Source organism: Zingiber officinale, chromosome 5B (assembly GCF_018446385.1).
Source record: "Zingiber officinale cultivar Zhangliang chromosome 5B, Zo_v1.1, whole genome shotgun sequence".
Lineage (NCBI taxonomy): Eukaryota > Viridiplantae > Streptophyta > Magnoliopsida > Zingiberales > Zingiberaceae > Zingiber > Zingiber officinale.
In genome coordinates, this window is record NC_055995.1 from 71,165,993 (window position 1) to 71,183,970 (window position 17,978).

The 17,978-nt window shown below is 34.1% G+C and overlaps 1 long non-coding RNA gene across 1 annotated transcript; it reads right to left on the reverse strand.

Moving 5' to 3' along the window:
* Positions 1–7,911: 7,911 nt before the first annotated feature.
* On the reverse strand, positions 7,912–8,605 carry LOC121987472. The gene is made up of 2 exons (XR_006113609.1): positions 8,469–8,605; positions 7,912–8,381 (listed from the first exon to the last, which is right to left on the reverse strand). It is a non-coding gene; the product is annotated as an uncharacterized LOC121987472 (long non-coding RNA).
* Positions 8,606–17,978: the final 9,373 nt, after the last annotated feature.

Consider the following 17,978-nt stretch of genomic DNA (forward strand, 5'->3'; position numbering starts at 1 on the left):
AAGGAGTTTTCAAAATAATTTTGTAAAATTCTTTTTCCAGAATCAATTATTCAAAGTTCAAGAGTACTAGTTTTAAAATCATGGTTTAAAATACTTGAAAAGTTCAGTTTTCAAAGACTAAGTAAAAAAGGATAAAAAGTTTGTGATAAAAACAATTTTCACAATTTTGAACAAGTTGATTTTAAACTTTGATTTTCAAAATTAATTTTAAAATTCAATTTGAAAGACTGAATTAGTTTTATTTCTCCCCTGAACCTGACATCAAATTTTGAAAATATTTGCTAAGAATTTTTAATATAAGATTTTCAAAGTAATTGGGGTAGAATTTTCTAAAGAGATTTTAAAGACAAAAAATTACACTTAAGGAGATTAAAAAAAAACTTCCTCCTGAATTTGATACTCCTTTAATTTATTACTCTCCTTTAATTTATTAATTTTTCTAGGAGATTTAAAAATAAAAAATTGAACCTCCCCCTGAATTGGTTACTCCCCTTAATTTAATATCTCCCCCTTAAGTTAATACTAAGGTTTGGTTGTGTTAAATTTCAAAGCCCTAACACATTTGTCTAATTTAGTAACACTTATATTATTATCTCTGTATCCTTGGTATAACTGTTTATTTGAATTTGATTAATCAATTATTAATTAATTATCCCTGAATTGGTTACTCCCCTTAATTTAATATTTAAGCATTATCAATAATTTATTGATTAGTTTTTACTTGATTTAATAATTTAATACTTAGTGAAATAATTTAAATTTCATATTACTCGATTGAGTTGGTCAATTAAAGTGTTAATTATTATTATTATTTTTATTTATTTATTTAATTTTTTTAAAGGGATTTATAAAACAGCATTTAAAAAGATTTTAAAATGATTTTTATAATATGTTTTATGTCAATTAACATATGTTTGATTCAGTTTAGATTTAAATTAATATTAGTGGTGAATTTAAATTTAAGTTTAAGTTAAAATTTTTAATTTTAATTGTAATTTCAATATTAAGTTTTAATTTTCAGTTAAGTTAAATTAAAAAATAATTTTAAGGTTAAAATGATGTTTAAGATTAAAAATGAGTTTAAAATCAAAATAATAATTTTTAAAGTGAAAATAATTTATAGAAATAATTTATTATTATTACTATTTCTTTTAAGATAACAGAATTTTATTATAGTGAAAAAAATAAGAGGAATATTTTTTTTAAAAAATATTTTTAAAACAATTTTTAAAATAATTTTTTTTAAAAAAAATAATTTTTGAAATTATTATTAAGTTAAAATAATTTTAAAAATATTTTTAAGTTAATTAAAATAATTTTTATATTAAAATAATTTTAAGTTAAAATAATTTTTAAGTTAAAATAATTTTTAATTTAAAATAATTTTTATGTTAAAATAATTTTTAAGTTAAAATGATTTTAAAAATAATTTTTAAGTTAAAAAAAATAATTTTTATGTTAAAATAAATTTAAAAGAGTTTTTAAATAATTTTTTAAATGAATTTTTAAAATAATTTTTAAATGAGTTTTTAAAATAATTTTTAAAATATTTTTAAAATAATTTTTTAAATGAATTTTTTTTTAAAAGAATTTTAAAATATTTTTTAAAATATTTTTTAAAGATTTTTTTAAAATAGTTTTTAAAGAATTAAAAAAAAAGAATTTTTAAAATAGTTTTTAAAGAATTTTTAAAATAGTTTTTTAAAGACTTTTTAAAATAGTGTTTAATGAATTTTTTAAAATAGTTTTTAAAGAATTTTTTTTAAAAATAGTTTTTAAAGAATTTTTAAAAATAGTTTTTAAGGATTTTTTCAAAATAGTTTTTAAAGAATTTTTAAAATAGTTTTTAAAGATTTTTTAAAACAGTTTTTAAAGAATTTTTTTAAAATAGTGTTTAAAGAATTTTTTAAAATAGTTTTTAAAGAATTTTTTAAATAGTTTTTAATGAATTTTTAAAATAGTTTTTAAAGAATTTTTTTTAAAAATAGTGTTTAAAGAATTTTTTAAAATAGTTTTTAAATTATTTTTTAAAATAGTTTTTAAAGAATTTTTAAAATAGTTTTTAAAGAATTTTTTTTAAAATAGTGTTTAAAGAATTTTTTAAAATAGTTTTTAAATTATTTTTTAAAATAGTTTTTAAAGAATTTTTAAAATAGTTTTTAAAGAATTTTTTAAAATAGTTTTTAAAGAATTTTTTAAAATAGTTTTTGAAGAATTTTTTAAAATAGTTTTTAGAGAATTTTTAAAATAGTTTTTAAAGAATTTTTAAAATAGTTTTTAAAGAATTTTTAAAATAGTGTTTAAAGAATTTTTTAAAATAGTTTTTAAAGAATTTTTTAAAATAGTGTTTAAAGAATTTTTAAAATAGTTTTTAAAGAATTTTTAAAATAGTGTTTAAAGAATTTTTTAAAATAGTTTTTAAATTATTTTTCAAAATAGTTTTTAAAATAGTTTTAAAAGAATTTTTAAAATAGTTTTTAAAATAGTTTTTAAATAATTTTTTAAGATAGTTTTTAAAGAATTTTTTTTTAAAATAGTTTTTTTTTAAAAAATAATTTTTAGGTTAAAATAAATTTTTAAGTTAAAATTATAAATTTTTAAGTTAAAATAATTTTTAGGTTAAAATAAATTTTTAAGTTAAAATTAAGTTTAATTTTTCAAAATAAATTTTTAAGTTAAAATTATAAATTTTTAAGTTAAAATAATTTTTAGGTTAAAATAATTTTTAGGTTAAAATAAATTTTTAAGTTAAAATTAAGTTTAATTTTTCAAAATAAATTTTTATGTTAAAATTATAAATTTTTAAGTTAAAATAATTTTTAGGTTAAAATAAATTTTTAAGTTAAAATTATGTTTAATTTTTCAAAATAAATTTTTAAGTTAAAAAAAATAAATTTTTAAATAGATTTTTAAGTTAAAAAAATTTAATTTTAATTTAATTTTAATTTAATTTTAATTTAATTTAATTTAATTTAATTTTAATTTTAATTTAATAGTCATCTAACCCGATCTATGTTGTCAATCAGGGAATCCTATAATTTTGTGAGATGAATTAAGTTCAACTTTAAGGTTTGTTTTTAACTTGTGTTAGATTCATGTTTAGCTTTGGGTTCAACAAATAGACGTTCTCTGGATAAACTTCTGGGCTATGGTGAGTCACTCGGACATTATTAAAGTAACCATGCCTTCGAGGTTTTCCAAATAGTCCTATTCACTGGACTTAGTACAAAACCTTGGTCTAACTGGTTAGGATTCATTAAGGGTAGCTTCGGTCAGTTCCACTTAACCAGATGCACCAGGTCGAAGCCATATCTTCCTAGACATGCATAGACTAAGCTTCCCTAACATACTATCATCCAAAACTTCACCAGTACCATTTTTCAAGTTAAACTTGAACCCTCTTTAACTAGTCCTAATTACCCTGTCGGGTAGGTTGGTTGGGGTTACCCTTTTCGGGTAGGTTGGTTAGGGTTACTCTGTCGGGTAGGTTAGTTTTGGAGGTGCCAGCTATTCTGGAGCCTCCCCCTGAATTATTGGCCATTAATTTAATTTTTAGTTCTGGGTTTATTATAGTTAAGTTTTGGTTACAATCTAATGTTTAATTTGTAATTTAGATTCAAGTTTTTAATTTTGAATTAATTAAATTAGTCAAATTATCTTTCTTTAAGAGAATGTATTTAATATTTAAATTTTCTTTCAATTTCACTTTTATTAGGTTAATTGAATTATCTTTCTTTAATAGCTTATTTTTAAAGTTTAAGTTTTTATTCATTTTTAACTTTGAATTAATTAAATTGTTTGAATTATGTTTCCTTAAAGGTTTATCTTTTAACCTTTTATTAATGGTTAATTTTGAATTTTTTGGATTATCTTTATTTAATATGTTATTTTTAACATTTAATTTTAATTTTGTTAAATTTAGTTTTGATTTTATCAAAGTGTTTGATTTTATTCTTATATTTTCTTTATTTTTTAAGTTGATATAATTAGTGGAATTTATTAGATTATTCTTATCGTTAAAACTTAATTTTTTATTAATTAAATTATCTTGGGTTTGGATAGGATTTTCTAGATTAATATTGTCTAGATTATTAAATAATTTATTAATTTTATCTAGATCAATATTGACCTTGTCATCTCTATCATTTGAGTTTTTAGATTTGTTTAGGTTTAAGTTTGAATTTTTTAAATTAATTGGATTTGTTTTATCAGATAATATCCTAGGGGTATTTTTGTAATTATTGTCAACTACATTATTTTCACATATATTTTCAGAAATAACCAGATCAATGCTCATATTTTTTAAACTACTATTAGCAGGGGTATTTTGGTAAATATCACTAACCTTGAGCGCAACCCCTAATTCAGTAGGCTTTTCGATTGGATCTAACCCGAGTTCGGATTCGATTTTTACTTGATCCTCGAGCTCCATCGGCTCCTCGTGAAGTTTGATCAATTGGGTCCAAAGCTCATGTGCATCTTTGTACTTTTCTAGTCTGCATAGAACATTGTTAGGTAAAACATTACAAATGATTTTACTTACATTTGTGTTTAGTTCTGAGTTCTGAGAAGGTTTTCTCAATATCAGCCAATAATCAAAGTTTACGCTTCCTAAGAAGCATTCCATTAATCGCTTCCAATAGTTGAAATCTTGATTGTATGGTGGTGGTTCGTGGGGGTTCCGTCCTTCTTGAAAAGTCATTATTCTTGCACACAGAGAGACAGAAAAAAAATCCCAAGACTTGTCTTGGATTAGCAGTGCTGGAAAAAATAATATTTCACTATTTTCGGGGAAAATAATAAAATATTATTAAAATATTTGAAAAAATATTATTAAAATATTTGAAAAAATATTATTTTAAAATTTTGAAAATGTAATATTTTTTAAATACTAAACAATGGTGAAAAGATGGCGATGTATTTTTCAAAAACCATTTTGGAGGGAAAAAACGAAAGGCGTAAGGTTTTATTTAAAAGACAAACGATATCTAATTTTTCTTTAAAAAAGTCCCCCCTTTGCCTGATTGGTGGTTGCACCAAATCAGTCTGATACCACTTGTAGGACCGTTAGATTCGATAGAGGGGTGAATATCGATTCGAAAAGTCGAGTAAAAATACGCAGCGGAAAAGTAAATGAACACGACTCCTACTCGAAGGCCCGTGGTCCTTGACCACTTCGTTGGGCAATCACTAACAATTAATATAATTACAAAATGAATATAGGGAATGCTAGTGAAACAAAGTAATACCGACAAGGAAATTAACTAAAAATCGAAGGAGCACTTTGTCGGAGCTTTGTTGGCGTCGCAGTAGAGCAGAAGGACCAGCAGTAGAAGAGTTCTCAGATTGATGATTGATTATGTGAAGCTCCTGCCTGGGGCTTCTTTTATATGTTGCTCTGGGCGCCTGGATTCCTTCCGGGAGCTTGGAATGTGACGTAGCTGCTCAAACCGTGATGCTCCACGTGGCGACGACTTGGCTGGATGTTCCAGAAAACTCTCTTTTCCTGCAAAACAAAGTTAGTCCGAGGCAATATATAACCTGCAACATAGATTGTTAGCACATTTTATAATAGTATGAATTAGCACAAATAGTATGACTTAAATTCCTTTCGGAATCTAGTCACGATCTCGACTTAGACATCCGAAATAGATCTAAGCGGATCAACGCCTAATGTTCCCTTCCGGACGTGCCCTGATCCCCTCCGTGACTTACCTCACTTACGTCCAGGACTTCACTATCGCATCGACCTGGACTTCTCGCCAGCGTCCGGTCAGCCCTCGACCCGCGGACTTCTCGCCACTATCCGGTTCCGTCAACCCCTTGGACTTCTCGACTATCCGGTCGTCGACCTAGTGGGCTGTGCGGACATCCATCGTCGACCGGCTTCTCCTGCACACTCGATCAGAGTGTTAGACAATAACAGACTAACTTAACCTGATTTGTCATTCATCAAAACCTGGGTTAAATCGTTAGTGCTAACCGCACCAACAGTTCTTTATTTTCTTCTCTGTTCTCATCCCTAGGTGCTTTAAAATCATATTTGATTGTTAGCAATATATCAAAATCTGTTTTTAAAAATACCTCCATATGACGCTTTCAAAGTACGAACTCTCCCTTAAAGGTAGATCCGCTACCTTAGTGGCCCCCCTAGCGCCGGCCCCACGGATATGGAGGGAGGTTCATGCAGGTACACAGGCCATAGGCGCATGACGAGATAAACCTCAGGTTGTCAGTTCCTGAGAATCGACCCCTGGCCATTACGCCAGAGATACCATGCGCCCACCGTCTGCACTACGCCCTGGGGGCAACGAACTCTCCCTTAAACTTCAATGGGTGAATGCTTGTTCCGACCATATATCTTCTTGTTGCTTTAGTTGGCGGTTAGTTCTTCTAAAGCGGTTGGACTCTGATACCACTTGTTAGATCGGGTGGACCGGTTAGAGGGGATGAATAGTCTGTAATTCAAAATTCAATTTCTTTTGCTATTTACTTAGCAATGACACAATTAATAAAAAAAGATAATAAAAGCATAAAGTAAGAAGTAGAGCATTACTTGGTTACAACATAAGTGGTTATTAATCCAAAACAAGTAGAAGCACTAACGAACTCCTTCTTTTACAGTGTCGAAGGCAGAGAAACCCATTACAGTAGTTAGAAGCTCAGAAATGAAGTACATAAATGACTATAAGGTGTGTTTTAAAACTCCTAAATCTAGGGTACTTATTATAGCCCTCTAGGTAAAAGTTATCATTGCTAACGTGATATTAGAGACACCTCCAATGACATCCAGGGGTCTCCAATGAGATAGAATTCCATCCACATCACAATGGCTTCTCAACAATTTTGGTTCATTCGAGGCGTCTTCGGTCCATCGGAGGTGCCTCAAGCACCATTTACGACATCTTATCAGTTGCATTCGAGGCGCCTCTAATCAACTGAGGCGCCATGGGTCTTCAAGTCAACTTCCGAGTTGATCATTTTTGAACTCCGCTCGCGTGGGTGATGCTATGGTCGTCCGGAGTTGAGCTTATCCAAATCCAACTCTGACTTTCTTCTCGAAAAAACTTCCTTTCTGCTTCTCGTCCCTCAGATGTACCATGTGCGTCCTTCTTGTTCCACCAATATATTCTTCAATAGCTTCTCGTCCTTTGGATGCATCGAACATGTGGACTCTCTTTCTATGTTATCTTTCTTGCTCGCTGCATCATCCGCTCAATTTTTTATATTTCTAAATCCTTATACACTTAGATACGACAAACATCAAATCCATAAACTTAACTTAATCCGATTGATCAATATCAATACCATTCGGAGATACTTATAATTACAATTGATCACTAAGAACGAAGATATATATTTTTGTCGATTTTATCAAATTCAATCCCATACCTATTATAGTAATATATATCGACGGTAGTCAATTCAATCCCTGGAGCACCCTAACATCCACGATTGTAGATTGTTATTTAGCTATGATAATAATATTTTGGCTTTTATTTCTCTCTCATTTTACTACATGTATCTGTGTTTCCACGTTACCCTGTCCATGCATGCATTCTCATGACTAGAGCTTTTGCTAAGAGCCGTCCAACATCTGTCCTTGGAAATGTCATTTCAAAGTTGACTTGCCGACCAAGTTGTCAACTTAATTGTAATTTGGCAACTGCACTTTGAATAATTCTTACGAGCAAAACATAAAGGATCATAATTACTTTATCCACCTAAACACGATAAGCACGAAAGTAAACGTTCCGTGAAGGATAGCACCTAATGAAATGACATGTTGTCGGATCAATATAATTAAATTTCAAAAGAATATTCTCCAATCCAGCACGTATCTGCTCTCATGTCATCACTCGAATCTATATATAATCTCTGATTGGTTTAATTTCATTAATCGCCAATATATAGACAGGATAAATATGCGTCAACTTCAGTAGTTTAATTACTTGCCGCCCTTCACAACTAGGAATTATTTGACTCCATAAGGATTACACAAGATCTAATAATTAATGGTACAATCAACTAATAATTCCATGTGTAATTAATTAAACATTAATGCAATGGTATCGACGTATCGTGCACTAAACAGCTCAAAGCCTCAAAGACAAGTCTATGCCTTTCTCTTTGTCTCCATCTCTTCCTCTCGCTGCTGCTCCGGCCGCTATCGCCCTCTGCCGGCCTTCTTCCTCGAGGTTATGCCTGGCGAGGCTCCGCTCGTACCTGTGCGCGTTCTGGTGGCCGCCCAACGCCTGAGAGCTGCAGAACTTCCTCTGGCAGTAACCGCACGTGAACACCCTCGATGGCCGGGTCGACTCCGGAGGCTCTAGCACCAACTCTGGGTTTGCCTCCTCCTCCAAGTTCTCCATGAACATGCACTTAATAATAACAAATTAAATTAACCGTGAGGTTCAACTGTTTATATATGTATGTATAACAGAATAACAGTAGTATTGAGAGCGCACATGTGTTGGGAAGAAGAAGAAGAAGAAGATAGAAGAGAAGAGGAGGAGGAGGAGGAGGAGGAGGAAGAGATGGGCAAGTAGAATGGAAGAAAAGGCGTGGATTTATTGTAGGGTTTGAAGCGTAAGGGAGGTGGTGCTCACTTGGTAAAAGGAATGCATGCGGACCCATCGTAGACTTGAGCGATGCACGCATAGAGAGGATAAGGGTTGATTATTATTATTATTATTAAAACTTTTTTTCTTTTTATAAAATAAAATTAAAAGTTAAGGAAAATATGAAAAATATTTAGATTTTTTTTATATATTTAAATTTATTATAGATGAATTACATGATGATTCTTTGTTTTAAAAAATTACAATTGAAGTTAAACGATTTCAAAAGGTTTATTTTTTTTATTTTTTATTTTGGCAATAATCACACGAGGGCAGCATTTTATTGGCAATAATCAAAATAAGTCCTATCCCACCGGCCTCTCTTTCAATATTATTATTTTATATTAAATCTTGAAATCGGCCGCAGACGTTGTGTCTGCTGCCGCATAATTATTTTTGATCTATTCAGTGTGGGTTACATTTGTTCCCTTAATATGCACAGTAAATTAGCTACAATATTATAACAATTATAATTTAAACTTATTCTATTAGACAACATTTATATTGTAGTAACCGTGAGATTGATATTAGCATTTGTGATAGTTGGGATGACATATTTTAGCTACAATATTATAACAATTATAATTTAAACTTATTCTATTAAACAATATTTATATTGTAGTAACCGTGAGATTGATATTAGCATTTGTGATAGTTGGGATGACATATTTTACCTTTTACTATCATAGCTATGAGACTGATACAATAATGCAGTCATATGGAAGCTCACATGAATGGAGGGGGACATCTCAGTTTTTTACCAAAAGGAACGATCATATTTCTTTATTTATCAAAAGGAGCACCTTAGTTTCAAAACTATAAAAACGAGCACCAAAAATAATATTATTTCCTTCTTACCCTTCTCGCCAACCTCCTAAATCCCCCCTCTCTCTCCCCATTTTCCAATTCATCTCCTCTCTCCAGGAATAAAAAGGGCCTGATATGATCTCATAACAAGTCCACGATGAGGTTGATATTTTTCCATATCAGGCCTACTCTGGGCCTAATATGGTCAAATATCAAGCCCACCAAGGGATGCATTGGAAAATAGCGTATGGAGAGAGGGGATTTAGGAGGTTGGCAGGAGGGGTAGGAAGGGAATAATACTATTTTTGATATTTTTTTTGATAGTTTTGAAACTAGGGTGCTCCTTTTGATAAATAAAAAAATGTGGTTGCTCCTTTTGGTAAAAAGCTGGGGACATTGAGGAGATTTCATTGGGCCACCCCTTTTTGGGGTTTTTCTTGGACGTAGGGCTGTAAATGAGCTGAACCGAGCTAGCCGAGTCGAGTTTTGGGATGTTCAAGCTTATTTGATAAGGTGACTGAGCTGAGCCGAGTCGGGCTTAAAATGAACCAAGCTTTTGAAATGATTGTGTAAGCTTGGCTTAGTTTATTTTTTATGAGTGAGTTTGTTTGATGCTTGGTTTGAGCTTGGGTTATTTAAATGCTATCGAGCTCTCAATTCGAGCTTAGCTTGAGCTTGGTTCGTTTAGATATTATTGAACTCTCAATTCAAGTTTGTTTGATTGTTTGAAACTCTTAGTTGTTTGATTGATTATTGAACTTGATAATTTAAACTTATTTTTTTTTATTTTATTTTATTATTTATTTAGCATATTGAAAAGAGTTTTATTAATGAATATAGTTCGTGAACATTATTCATGAACGTTGTTCATGAGCATTGTTCACGAACGTTGTTTACAAACATTGTTCACGAAAGTTGTTCACGAACGTTAACGAGCTAAACACATTTGTGTTCAAGCTTGTTTGTTTAGTTTAACGAGTTGTTCAAGCTTGTTTGTTTAATAATCTTGTGTATATTGAATGATGATAAATAAACTCTTACCAAGCCGAACACCAAGCTTGTTCACGAACAGTTGGTTCATTTACAACCCTACTTGGACGTGAAGTAAGAAAAAAGGGGGCCTACTTCTTCATTTTTTCTGCCCCAAGAAAGGAGTCATCGCTCCTATCGCTGCCTTCACCGGCCAGTCGCTGTCTCCCCTTCTCCCTTATGGCTGATGCCGACCGCCCCTCTCATCACCAGCCGTGAGAAGCCGCGGCCAGCTCGGGCCGCCCCTTTCTTCTCTCGGCGCTACCTCCCTCGCTTCTCCAAGATGTCGCTATCTCTTCGATAATGGCCGCCTTCGACAATGGCCACCTCTGTGGCTGGACGCCTTCTCCCCCACGGAAGCCACCCCTTTTCCTTCTCACGCTCATCGTCGCTCTCCCCCCTTTTCGTACGTCTCCTCCACCTCTTATCCATCATTGTGACTAGCCACCACTGTCGATCAGGCACACCGTCAACCACACCTCTATCGACCAAGCCCCCGTCTAGCTGTTGTCCCCTCCGGTGTTGTCGTCTTCCGATCTGACCAGCTGGCAGCCACCATCTCTAAGCATCTGATGCCGATCTGACGTAGATCCATCATTGTCGTATGCCTTCGATGCTGATCGAGCTGCCAGGGCCCCGAGCCTTTGTTGTTGTGTACTTCAATTTGTACTATGCCTCTATAGTCGATCCAGTTCCTCAACCTCAACAGTCAATTTGGTTCTTGGAGTCCTAGCCGTTGCTATGTTCCGACCTTCAAGCCATCCGACCTTTGAGTCATTGACATCTTCAGAAGTCGTCTGGTTTCCGAGCCATGTTGACAGTGTGTTCCGCCCTATCCAGCCATCGAGCCATTGTTGTGTTCCGGCCTTCGAGTCGTCTACCCTTTGAGCCGTTGTTGTGTTCTATCATGCGAGCCATTGTTATGTTCCACCTCCTTTAGATCTGTGCCTCCCTTCGGCTTGTTCTTGTAGGCCCAGTATGCTTTTACATTCAGTCTTTATGTACTTTATTATAGTACTATTTATCTACTTCATATACTTCACTGAAGATCTGACTTGAGAGTTGGAGTGGAAGGTCGGGGCAACCCAGACTCCCTCTAACGCTTGGTCTACCTTTACCTATTTATAGCAGCTTTGTAGGCACCATTGATGAGAGGCTTTTTGGCACCTTTAGTCTTCTCTTCTTGGTCTTTCTTGGAGGTCCAACGATTTAATCAACCTAGAAGACATTTCACCCCCTCCTTTTCCCTCCAAGTCATGGTGACTTGGTCCGCATTCCAACCAACTCACCAACATTCCATCTCTTGTTGCTTCTAGACGGGATCAAATTTGATGTCATTTGTGGGAACCTGTCCACCTGTTCTAGAATGTGAAGATGGGTAGTACTAGAAAATTCACTTCCATCACCATAACCCTGGAGGATTTTGACAAACATAGAACAACCACAATGTAGGAGCAAGAAATAAGAGTTACTTAGGTATTGTTCTCGTTCAACCGTTAGGCACTAAAAGTTCAAGAATCTTCATCCCAGCAGGATCCTACTCTCCATATCCTTGGTCGACATATTATTTCTATTACATTCTCTCCCCGAGTTCGTGGACCTTTGGGAGTTGTACATCAAACACTACAACATGATCACCATAGTCTCCCGCTCAACACAATCACCGCTATCGCTCTCTCTACATTGAGATAGGAGTACCTTACGACAAGAAAAGAGGCTATGATTGCTCTCTCGGACTTATGGTAAACTCAAAGTCTCTAACCCAGCATTATAGTATGTGGGCCCGCACTGTTAGAGACTGAGTGTGTGTTGCTACACTACGAAAGACTCTGATTCTTAGGACTTCACTCACACTTACGGCCATGGGCTCCGCTCCACTTATGGTCATGAGGGTATGCTCCCCTCATCTTCCGATCGGCTAAAGTCGATCGGACATGCTCTCATGGGCCCACTCCCCAACTCTCACTGACATCCGGGCTTAGCTCCCACTTACTTCAGGGCTTGGCTCCCATTTGCTATATTTGATAGGTGTCCTAAGGCAATCGCCTTATAGTTTGTACTATTTATTTCAAAAAATATAGATTTACAATTTGAGCACACTTTACTTATGTGTTTAAATGGTCTTAAACTCATTTACTGAATATTTGTAATACGACTGATAACATGAGAGAACTAGTGATTTGATCACAACTAGTGAAAGTCTCCACTTGTGTAATTATGAAAGTATTGAATATTCCCTAGTTAATGAATTGATGTATTCGAATCGATTCTATGAGACTAGCATGAGTTATACTTCTTGGTCTAACCAAGTTACTACTACTCACTAGCTGGAGATATTGAGATGCCAAGAGTTAAATATGGATGCTAGCTATGGTAACTAATTCATTAGAGTAACCTTCTGTAAGACTTCATAAGATTCTCTATATATATGGATACGTCTGTGAAGTACTTACTGCAGCTTGAGTACAAGTTTTCTTCGACTTGAGGTATTCAAGTCACCTTGGTCATGGAAGCTTATACTTTGACATTTTATGCAAAACATCTCCTTGGAGATGTGAACCCGAGATGATTTGGTATAAGTCAAAGTGTTCCAAGGTGTTTGGATAGCCCACAGAGGATTCACTGTTCCTTGCAAGGAGATGTATATCCTATAACCATTTGTCAGGATTGTTACTCAAAGTCTTTGCAAAGTATCACATGTTAAGAGTATGAGACTCTTAGACACATGTATAAGTAATTTGAATCCATAGGAGGAGGAGTTATTACTTGAGTTAGGTGTGACGTAGTCAACCTAGTGGAGATAGACACATAGACTATGTCCTGAACCAAGTGGGTATAAGATGCGTGAACGGAATAATGCACAACTTACTACAACTACTGAAGGATTAAGAACTAGTTCTTGAATCAACTGTGATTTTATGATTAATTGAGGATTATGATGTATTACTATTAGATTTTGAGGGGTGTCCTAAGACAATCACATTATAGTTTTTACTATTTATTTGATAAATATAGATTCACTATTTGAGTGCATATTATATGTTTGATGGTCTTGTAGGATCAAAAAGAATTTAGATATCTCCACAATAGCATGATATTGTCCACTTTGGGCCTAAGCCCTCATGGTTTTGCTCTTGGGCTCTCCCCAAAAGGCCTCATGCCAATGGAGATATCTTTTTCTCTTATAAATCCATGATCTTTCCCATGTGTTTCCAATATGGGACTATGTTTGCAACCTTGCAACCCCAACAATCCCCCCCTCAAACAAAGGACCATAGGCTTCCCACGTCCGATCCTCGACTCACCAGGTCTTCCTGCCCCTCGGTCCACTCGACCTACTAGGACTTCCTTGCCTAGTCGCAACTAGGACTTCCTACCTGGTGTCTGGTTCTCTTGATCCGAACATAGGAGCCCCCACTTTCTTTGTTCGAGGTCAATATTGTACCCACATGGCTCAATCAAACGATAACTCTTGTGCACAGTCGGCGGTTAAACCTTCTGGCAGTCCGGGCTCTGATACCAATTGTAGGATCGAAAAGAATTTAGATATCTCCACAATAGCATGATATTGTCCACTTTGGGCCTAAGCCTTCATGGTTTTTCTCTTGGGCTCTCCCCAAAAGGCCTTATGCCAATGGAGATATCTTTTTCTCTTATAAACCCATGATCTTTCCCATGTGTTTCCAATATGGGACTATGTTTGCAACCTTGCAACCCCAACAGGTCTTAAACTCATTTACTAAATGTCCGCAATACAATTCATATCATGAGAGAATTTATGATTGGATCAAACTTGTGATTATCTTTATATGTACAATTATGAACGTATTAGAATTTTCTTAGTCGTCGAATTAATGCATTTAGACATCATTAATTCTGTAAGACTAGCATGAGTTATACTCTTTGGTTCACCAAGCAACTATTTTCTCATAGGTTAGACACATTGGGATGTCGAGAGTTAAACGTAGATGCTAATTATGGTAATTAGTTCATTCGAGTGACTCGCTGTAAGACTTCATATGGTTCTCTACATATATATAGATATGCCAGTGAAAGTTCTTACTGCAACACGAGTGCAAGTTTCCTTCGACTTGAGGTATACAAGTCATCTTGGTCATGGAGACTTATACTTTAATATCTTAAGCAAGCATCTCATTGAGGTGTGGACCTGGGATGATTGGGTATAAGTTGAAGTGCCCGAAGGTGTTTAGATAGCCCACAATCGATTCACTGCTCCTTGCGAGGAGACGTATACCCTATCTATTGGTGTTACTCGAAATTTCATTCTGTTTCCCTTGTACAAAAATTTGTACCAGCACAAAACTTTTCCTAGCAACCCATGTGCTTTTCAGAAGTTAAACTTGGATTGCAAACGAAACTTAACATTATTAATCCAAGTTCAACCCATGTGTTCATCAGAAGTTAAACCATATTATAGAAGTTGATTAAATATCTATTTCAAGGATTGGCTTCTAGGTCGTTGGCGAGGCACTCGACCTTCTTGGGTATGAGATCATCCACCACTTCCTAGTCAAAACCTTTCAAAGAAATTGAATATTTAAACTCCTTACAGTAAACTCTAGGTTAAACTACAAAGACTTTAATCAAAGCACAAGATCGCTAGCATCTTGTGTTGATATTTCAGGATCCATACAAAAGAAAACTAAACTAGTACACAACGGAAACAATTAACTAGTTATAACTTTCTTTATATCTTAAAGACCTCTTGATCTTCTGTTGTATTCCTCTCCTCATCGTTGGACATCATGTGGGCGACGATCTACCAAGACAAAGACACCCGGCCTTCTCCTTCCTTTCCAAACTCTCGGCCACAAAGAATGCAAAGTGAAGAGGCGCCTTCTTCTTCTTCTTCTTCTTCTTCTCCTCCTCCTCCAAGCAACTGGCCACCAAGTGCTTCTTCTCTTCTTCTTCTTCTCCTTCAAGCCGTGACCACCAAGGTCAGATGAGCACCAATCCTAGAGGGAAGAAAAGAAGGAAGAAGGAAATAGGTGCCGCTGGCCTTAAGGAAGAAAACAAGAGAAGAAGGGGCCGACCACACAAGAGGAGAAGAGAAAACTTCGGTTCTCTTTGGGCACCACCCTCCTCCTTTTTTATATTCTTTTCTAGTGGCTAAAAAGAAATTTTTTAAATAAAATTTTCCTTTTATTTCTATTGTGGATCGTTTATAAAAAAGGAAAGATTTTAACAAAATTAAAATATCTCTTTTTTAAACCATTGTAAATAACTATAAAAGAAAAGATTATAACAAAATTTTGTTTTAAATAAAATCTTTCTTTTATTTCTATTATGGTTGGTTACAAAAAAGGAAAGATTTTAACAAAATTAAAATATCTCTTTTTAACCATTGTAGATAACCATAAAAGGAAAAATTTTAACAAAATTTTGTTTTTTAAAAAACTTCCTTTTCTATTAAGTTATGGTCGGCCCCTTGCTTGGCCGACCCACATCTTGGGCACCAAGCAAAGCTTGTGGCCGACCCCTTTCTTGGGTAGGAAGGATAATCAAAATGGGTGAATGCGAGGCTTTATAGAGGCTACAATAGGGACCTAGAGGAGGAATTGGTTTTGACCTCCTAATGAGCTTAAGCTTCCTGTGTTCGACCTGAACACCCAACTCAAGTTCATCAATAATAACTCATATCACTAAAGAGTTATTATTGAACTACTGTACCAATCCCATATTACATTATGAGCTCTTTTTTATCATGAGTGCGTTAATCTCCCTGTGTTTAAGATATCGAATGTCCATTAATTAAATGAGTTGTTGACAACTCACTTAATTAACATCTAGCTCCAAGAGTAGTACCACTCAACTTTATTGTCATGTCGGACTAAGTCCATCTACAAGGTTTACATGACAATCCTTATGAGCTCCACAAGGGGGCATCATCAACCTAGATAACTAGGACACAGTTTCCTTCTATAATCAACAACACACCATATAAATAATATTATTTCTCAACTTATCGGGCCTATTGATTTAACGAATAAATCTCACCCTTTGATAAATTAAAGAAAAAAATACTAAGTACATGTTCTTGTTATTATATCAGGATTAAGAGTACACACATCCATAATAACAGATGTTCTGTTCTTTTATGCAGTCAGTATAAAAGGAACAACCTCAAATGGTCCTGCTCTATACACACATAGTGTACTAGTATAATTTTATAGTCAAGATAAATTAGTACCAAATTATACTACAACCATTTCAATGGTTTGTCCCAATCTATCTTGGTTGTGAGCTTCTATTTATAATTTATAAGGAACTAATAACATGAATCTTCTGTGTGACACCACACACCATGTTATCTATAATATAAATTAAATGGACAACTGCATTTAACTAAATGCAGACATTTGACCAATGTGATTCTCATTTCAAAATAAATGTCCATACACAAAGCTAGGATTTTAGTATATATTCTATCAATCTCCCACTTATACTAAAAGACTATGCTGCCATATATGCTGTCATACATCTGATCCCCATCCCCTCAACATGTCCATCAAAAGCTTTCACTAGAAGGGCCTTAGTGAAAGGATCTGTGAGGTTATCTTCTGATGCAATCTTGGCGACAACAACTTCTCCTCGCTTTACGATGTCTCGTATGAGGTGGTACTTGCGCTCAATGTGTTTACTTGCCTTATAGGATCGAGGTTCCTTCGAGTTTGCTACTACACCACTATTATCACAATAAATTGTGATAATTTTGGGTAAACCAGGAATCACATCTAAGTCCATCAAAAAGTTTCTGAGTCATACAACTTCTTTGGCTGCCTTAGAGGCTACCACATACTCAGCTTCTATGGCGGAGGCTGAAACACATTTCTGCTTAACACTCCTCCATGCTATGACTCCACCTCCCAAAGTAAAGGCATACCCTGAGGTCGCCTTACTATTGTCCCTATCTGATTGGAAGTCCAAATCCGTGTAACCTACAGGGAACAAATTATCTGCCTAGTAAACTAACATATAATCTCTAGTCTTTTTCAGATACTTCAATATATGCTTTATGGCAGTCCAATGTCCTTGTCCTGGGTTACTTAGATATCTGCTAACTATGCCCACGACAAAACAGATATCCTGTCTCGTACATAGCATCACATATATTAGGCTTCTTACAACCGAAGCATAAGGAACTGCCTTCATGTCCTCTATTTCCTTTGATGTTTTAGGAGACATCTCTTTAGATAAAGGTACTCCATGCCAAAAAGGTAGAAAACCTTTCTTGGAGTTTTGCATGCTAAAACGAGTTAGAATAGTATCGATGTATGAAGCTTGGGATAAGCACCACATTCTTTTCTTGCGATCCCTTATTACTTCGGTCCCAAGAATATGTCCACATTCTCTTAAATCCTTCATATCAAACTGCTTGGACAACCATACCCTTACATCTGACAACACTTTGACATTGTTGCCAATGACCAAAATGTCATCTACATATAGTACAAGAAATACCACCACGTTTCTGTGACTCTTCTTGTATACACAAGACTG